The following is a 7,032-nucleotide window of genomic DNA, read 5'->3' as shown; positions in this document are numbered from 1 at the left end:
ATTTCTGCATGGTGTACATGAGCATGTTAAGCACTCCATATATTACCATTTGTGATTTTTCACATTTTTTTAAAAAACAAAATAGGTCATAAACTGGTAGAAAAGATGGGCAAGCTGAATCGTTTAAAGCTGATTAAAAAAGAGGGACTGGAGAAATTGTTTAAAAAAGGAAACAGCTTTAGAAAGTAATTGACCTGCAGCCAGGGTGCAGCCTTGAAAACCACAGGGCGAGTTTGGTCAAGGAACTAAGCAGTCACTGGCACGGGACGGTCATGGTTCCTTCAAAGCATACCTCACCGGAGGCTTGAAAAGTTTCCATCTCCTTCAAGAAGTCTTGCCCTCCCCGCCCACTGCGGTTTATAAGTGACCTCTTCCTTCTGCGAAGCCCAAGATTATCCAATCAGCACCACCAATGCAGCCCTCCCTCATTGTCCTGCAGACTGCTGTCTTGCCGTCCTACTTGTGGTTTCTGATGAGCATCTAGGCGAGAGCTCACTAAGTTTCCACTCGTAAGAAGCTACTTTTGATATGTGGCAGCCTTGGCGGCCGGGCGAGGCAGAGAATTCCGAACACTCCGGAAATCCTGGGAAGGCAGGGGTGGGAGGTGGGTGGGGGTGGCGTGGCTGGAGAGCCCCCGATGGGCTGGGTGTTTTTATAGGACCTGGGCAAATCCCCCTGGCTGCCACTCTCTTGAGAACAATCCCCGGGCCTTAGTCCGGCGCCGCTCCAGCCCACATCTCCAGGTGTGCATTTCCCGCCTTTAATTACACTCACTAAAATTGATAGTTTGCACTAATTTTTTTTTTTTTTTTACTTGCAAAGTTACACTGGGCAAGCGGAAGGGAAATTCAGAATCATGGATATGGGGAACGAGGGGAGCAAAGACATACTTGTTATTGTCTGCAGATCTAGTAAATTGAAAAATCAGAAATAGAAATGTATACACCTTTCTAGAAGCAAAGTCGATTGACTCTTCGTTCTGTGCAGCCTCCACTTAAAGGCTGCTTTGGGAGAAACTTTGACCCTTCTTGAAAGTTTAGAAACTGAACTACGAGAGAGAGAGGCCCCACTTCTGGAGATCTGCAGCCCCACGATGTTTTCCAGAGTCTTTCAAGTGGGAAGAGAAGAGCGAGAAAATGAAAATGCAACGTGCCAGGGAGCTCACCGGAGTCCGGGTGGCCGTCAGGCACGCAGGTGAGCGCTGGAGGGGATACGGGGGTGTCTGACACCAGAGCAGAAGCGGGGCGTGGGTAGGTTAATGAATGGTAGGCGCAAGAGACCGGCTCCCTCGACCTGCGGCCGCTGCGGGAAGTTTAGCAAATGAATGGGGGGTGGTGGCCGCGCCGTGCAAGCTGAGGGGACTTGCTGGGTTTGGGGGTCTGGGGGTGCCAGAAGAGCTGAGTAGTCCAACAGCTACGGATAGCGAGGGGAAAAGAAAGAAGGCGGAGGAAGAAAGGAGCCTGGCGTCCGCGCTGTTTCTTGGCCCTCCCTCGGCGCCCCCTCCCCCGCCGCCCTGTGATCGCGCCAAAGACTGAACAGTCGGGCCCGAGCGGCGGCGGCTGACGACTCTTCTGTTTCGCTTGGGGAGCGCTGCCGGGATCTTGAGCGACCTGAGCTCTGGGGCCGCGGAGCCCTCTCCGGCTGTGCGCGGACCCCCGAGGGCGTAGGCGCAGGGGGCGGTCCAGCTCCGGGCAGCCGACTGGTCGCGCCGCCAGAGGCCAGCCCAGGGGTGGCGAGACCTTAACGCGCGGTGCGCGCGGCCGCGGAAGCGCAGGTAAAGGGGAGGGCGCGGCGCAGGGCGGAGGGACTGTGGCCAGTTCCGAGCCAGTGGCTGCGGCTTCTGCTCCGCCGCTAAACGGCGCGCTCGGATCGTGTTGCCCCCGCCGCATTCCGGCTTTGTGGCGTGTGCGCGCGTGTGTGTGTGAGTGTGTGCGCGCGCGCTCGCCTGTCTGTGTCGGCTGTGGGTGGGTGTGCGTGAGTCCCAGCCGGCCTGCAGGAGGCGAGGCTCTCCTAGCCTCCCTTACCAACCAGTTGACGGAGCCCGGGGAGGGAAGTTGCCACAGCAGCCCGGGCCGTCGGCCCTACTGTGCCCCAGCCAGGTTAGTGTGCTCCGGCGCCCGCGCTGCGCGCAGTGTCCGCGGCCCAGTGCCGCCAAAGTGACACGTAGGAGGCCCCCGGTTACCTGGGGTCTGGGTGGGAGCAGGGGAAGGCTTGCTGGGGATGCTCAAAATCCCCCCTCAAACCGCGTCCCGGTGGGCGTCGACGACCGGGTGGTCCCGGCGCCTTGAGGCGCCGAGCTGCTGTAGGCGCGGGGCTCCGCCACCTCTAGTTTCTCGTAGACGATTCAGTCGTCCCTCCTGGGCTGAGGACTCTTGACTTAACTTTCTGTCCAGCTAACAAACATGCTCAGCAAGTAACAACTGCAAGATGTAAGGCAAGGGAGGGACCGGGCTTTGAGTTGGTGGTTTTGAAATCAACGGGCTTGTTTGGTTTGTGTAGGACTAGTTTGTTGTGAATGGATTTAAATTTTATTCTTGTTTTTCTTTGCTGCCATTTGGCCTTTGATGTGTAAGAGTGACGGCATCCAGGAGTTGCTGCCTTGCATACTGGGGCCTGAGATTGTTGCTCGCTACTGCTGCTCCTTCTTTCCTTTGCTTTTTATTGAGATCTATGGGTTTTTCATAAATGTGGGTTTCCAGTGAGTGCTAGCTTGTTACAATTTCACTATGAATGCATTTTTCCCATTGGAATAGATACATATTTGTAAGCATGAATATTGAAAATATGAAACTGTAGTTGTTGGATCAAAACCCTTTATTCCTTCGGGCTATAACAGCCTGTGTTTTTCATTATTTGCCTAAGAGTCGTTTGCCCAGCGTAAGCGTAACTGTGAAGAGAAAGGTCTGTGATTCAGAGCCTGCAATTCTGGTGAAAGGGAGACTCTGACTCGGAAAACTCTGCTAAGTTCTTGTAAGAAGCTATTCCCTTGCCAGAGGGAAGAGTGATACCCCAAGGAAACAGGGTGTATGTAAGAGTTATGGTTGTTTGGATCAAACTACAATTTAAATTGTATTAAAAAAAAAAAAAAAAGAAAGAAAACACAGATATACCACCTAGTTGTTTCTGCTCTTCATTCTGCAGTCAGGGTAGGAGTGAGCATATTTGGGCCAAATGCAGAATTACGAGTAATGATCAGCACTGTGAGTATCTTAAGGCTGCATTTCTCTTGATACAGCCTAATTTAAGGATAAAGGAAACAGGGAGCAAGGAAATAGGTAGCATGGTTTGGAAAGGCTGAGACTGAGGAATGAGGCCGAAGGCCTGGGTTGTCATTATTGAAGTTGGTGAGCGGTAAGACCTTAGCCAGGCAGGTCAGCTAGTCCTTCTCAGACTTGGTTTCCCCATCTGGAAAATGGAAGTGTTTGATGACTTTTGCTGTTCTTTTTAGCCCCCTGAATATCTAGAAACTGGTGGGTGTTTATCCCATGTTAGGAAGAAGAGTATAGGGAAACATGAAAGGTTTGGAAGGAGAGGGAAGAGAGGGCAGGAAGGCAAAGAAGATGGAAGAAAACCAGTAGTACAGGATGCCTGGAAAGGAGAGGGCCATGAACTGGAAGCCGATTTTTTTCTACTTTTCTTTCTTTCCTCTTCCAGGTGGGCATCAATAGTACTTTCCGCCTTAACATCAGTCTTCCAGTATTTTTAGTATTTAAAGTGTGTGAGCCTGCTTAGCCTTCAAATTGACATGAAGTCAAGGTGATACTGTCATCTCACCCCTTCTAGATGTCACCTAATCAACTACCTTTGTGCATCACTGTCTCTTAGGGAATTGGCTGCTGCCCAGTACTGTGGGTACTCGGTATGGATATCAGTAACCCTGTTACTGATGCCGGGGGCGGGGGGGGGGGGGGATGTAACAGAGATGAGGAAGTGAGTGGCAGCCCTTTCAACAGCTTGCATTTTGAAACTTCATTTTTTATTTGAAGCTAATAGTTCCCAAAAAGTAATTTGATTTTTTTCCCCCAATTATACCACAGACTTTTCAAGTTTTTACTGAAATCTGTTCTGATTGTTAGAACTGCTGGAAAATTCAAAGAAAGTAAAAAATCTTACTTGCTACATCTTTTGGGAACACAATGACATTCAGTCTGAAATTCAGTCAAGAATCCTGTTTCAAATGCTTAGTAAGGAAAGTTGCAATCTGGGCAGAATAAAAATACACGGTATCATTTGCACAGGGCAGCTCAAAGTGTTCAGCAGGTGACAAGACTTGAAATTTAGTTTGAGGTCAAGATTTTAATATCTGTGGCTGATGTGTGGCCTGCCTGCCTTCCTTTTCTTTCAAAAAAAAAAGAATTTTTTTTTGTATTAAAATGCATACATAATTGAGGAACATGATTTAAGAGTGAAGTGTGATATAATAAAAAGTTGAACATAAGCTCTTGGTTTAAAGTCTGAAAGTCTACTCTGGCCTTGTTAAGTCAGCATGATACTACTGTTCAGTTTCTTATTTTGACATTTCATGTTACCCAAAAAGCCCCTGGAGTGTTATTATTTAACTGTATCATGGAGAATTCTTATGGATATCCTGGAAAGCTTCGGGAAAAGGAGGAAGTTCTAATAAGCAATTGTGGAATTTCTTCTATGTGGCAGATACAAGGATGATGGGAAGGAGGCTTTAGAAAGTTCCCAGGAGTCCCTGAGTGGTGTAAATGGTTAATGTGCTTGGCTGCTAACCAAAAGGGAATTTGAATCCACCCAGAGGTGCGTCGGAAGAAATGTCTGGCAATCTGTGTCTGAGAAATCAGCCATTGAAGACCTATGGAGTACAGTTCTACTGTGTCACACACAGGGTCCCATGAGTTGGAATCTACTTAATGACAACTGGTTAGAAAGAACTGCAGTGCAGAAGGAAAAGATGTAACTAACTTCAGTATATAGTAGCTATATAGCATTGGATGGTAGCTCCTGAACCCAAGAATGGAAAACTAAATTCTGACTCTGGGAAAGACTTCATAAAAGGGGCTCGAAGGATGAAAGTAATGCATCTTTTAAAAGATAAATGGCACGGTGTGAAATCCTCAGCTTCTGAAGAGAATGTGGCCAGAGTACAAGGTGATGAGCCTGGAAAGGTACAAGTCGGCACATTATGGGGAGCTTTTGGGTGTTATTTTAAGGAGTTGTGCTACATGGGGGAGGGAGGAGATTATTTAACCCTGAGATTCTGGAAGACACCGAGTAACACATATTGAGGCAGTGTGATGGGTGAAATGGTTGAGAGATGACTGAGTTTTTGCTCCATGACATTCTCTAGGAATTTATTGCTAGTGAGTTTTAGGAAACTGCTACCAGATTACCCACATTAAATAAAGGTTGAAGAATAAACTAATATGTGGTTTCTTCTCATATCTCCCCCAACTCGATGGGGCTCCTTGCACTTTTGAGAAATTTAATTTAGCCGAAAACTAATGATGCTATTGTGATACCTGGGCCTTGTGAGGCCATTTAAGCATGTAGGTTAAAACGACTCTCTAGTTGCAGTGCTAACCAAGGTGACACCTTGTTGTTGTTCTGTGGTGGGAAGAGCCTGCTAGTTAATGCTAATTTAAACATGACTCCTCTGGCAACTGGCATTTTTGATCCTGTCGTGGAAACCCTGGTGGTGTAGTGGTTAAGAGCTACAGCTGTGAACCAAAAGGTTGGCAGTTTGAATGCATTGAAACCCTATGGAGCAGTTCTACCCTGTCCTATAGGGTTGCTTTGAGCTGGAATCGACTTGACAGCAACAGGTTTATGTTATACATGGTATTTAACCTCAGTAATTAAACATTTGCAGCACAGAATAGACAGAATTGTCATTAGTTTGGAAATGGGGTTAATGCCACTGTAAAGGATGAGGGGGGATAATTGGGGAAGGAGGTAGGAAGAGAATGCCATGAAGACTCACACAGTGCTGAGGAGCCTTTATTGAATTTCACGTCCAATAGAAGTAACTTGCTCAGCCCAGTAGAATAATACTTAAGAGCTTTTTTCTGATCATCTCTTTTTTCTTTTTTTTTTTAAATTCCTAGAGCTAAGGTGTTTAGCCCATTATCTCTCAGTTAGGAAGACTCTCTGTGGGATGACTTGGGAGAGGCGCTTAGCAGCTCTGTGGGGTCCCTCTCACACCCCTAATACCTCCGTGTCACAGGTGGGATGGGATACCTTTTCAGCTGTGTGTAATACGTAGAGCTGATTGGGGTAAGTCTTCTAAATGCTGTTGAATTTGAGATGCTAGGCCACCAAGGGGAAACCCTGCTGGCATAGTGGTTAAGTGCTACGGCTGCTAACCGTAAAGGTCAGCAGTTTGAATCCCAGGCGCTCCTTGGAAACTCTGTCCTATGGAGTTGCTATGAGTCAGAATCGACTTGATGCAGTGGGTTTTTTTTTTTTTTTTTTTTTTGGTTAGGCTACCAAGGAGACAGGTTATTGAAAAAGAGATTAGTCTCTTTTTACTGTCTTCTGAATACAGTTTGAATGATCCTCCCAGCAGTTTATCTTTGGCAAGGGAACTTGGGTTTGGCATGTTTAATAAATTAAGCTAGTTAAATTGATGGGACCCCAGATGAGCATACTTTATTTTTTGGAAGGATACTTTTTTTAGGGGGGTGGGGGTGAGGGGATTTTATTTCCATTCCCTGGCATTGTTCCTCCAGCAGGTTAGTATGATTTCAAAGTAGCATTATTATTGTTATTGTCTTTTGGGGTAGAACATACGCGTGATGAAAATTTGATGTTAGCTTCTGTTATCTGATCATTGCTATAGAAACTTTAACCTTGAAGTTTATCTAAAATTCAAATTTCATTCTGAAATGAAAGAGGACTGTTTTATTGCATGCATGGACATAGGTTATAATTTATTTTATTTTTGTGGTACTGTTTTAAAAAAGTGATATAATGACAGGGAAGACTCTTAACTTTAGTCCAGGGCTAAAACAAACCTGTACAAGGCTGAATTAGGTAGACCAAGCTGTGTTTGTTGTGTTTAAAATG

General features: G+C 46.5%; 1 protein-coding gene across 3 annotated transcripts in view; it reads left to right on the top strand.

Annotated features, from left to right (window-relative positions):
- The first annotated feature begins 623 nt into the window (after positions 1-623).
- Positions 624-7,032, top strand: part of LPAR1 (lysophosphatidic acid receptor 1) — a 139,724-nt gene continuing 133,315 nt past the window's right edge. The window contains exon 1 of one of the 3 annotated variants that reach the window (XM_049896875.1): positions 624-1,194. The gene's annotated coding sequence lies outside the window, so the exon portion shown is untranslated. Of the gene's footprint in view, positions 1,195-1,685; positions 1,775-1,951; positions 2,100-7,032 lie in introns of those variants that run through there. The other 2 variants (XM_049896876.1, XM_049896873.1) reach the window with 2 other exon arrangements.

This window comes from Elephas maximus, chromosome 9, assembly GCF_024166365.1.
Source record: "Elephas maximus indicus isolate mEleMax1 chromosome 9, mEleMax1 primary haplotype, whole genome shotgun sequence".
In the NCBI taxonomy this organism is placed as follows: Eukaryota; Metazoa; Chordata; class Mammalia; order Proboscidea; family Elephantidae; genus Elephas; species Elephas maximus.
This window is presented reverse-complemented; position numbering and strand designations above follow the sequence as displayed.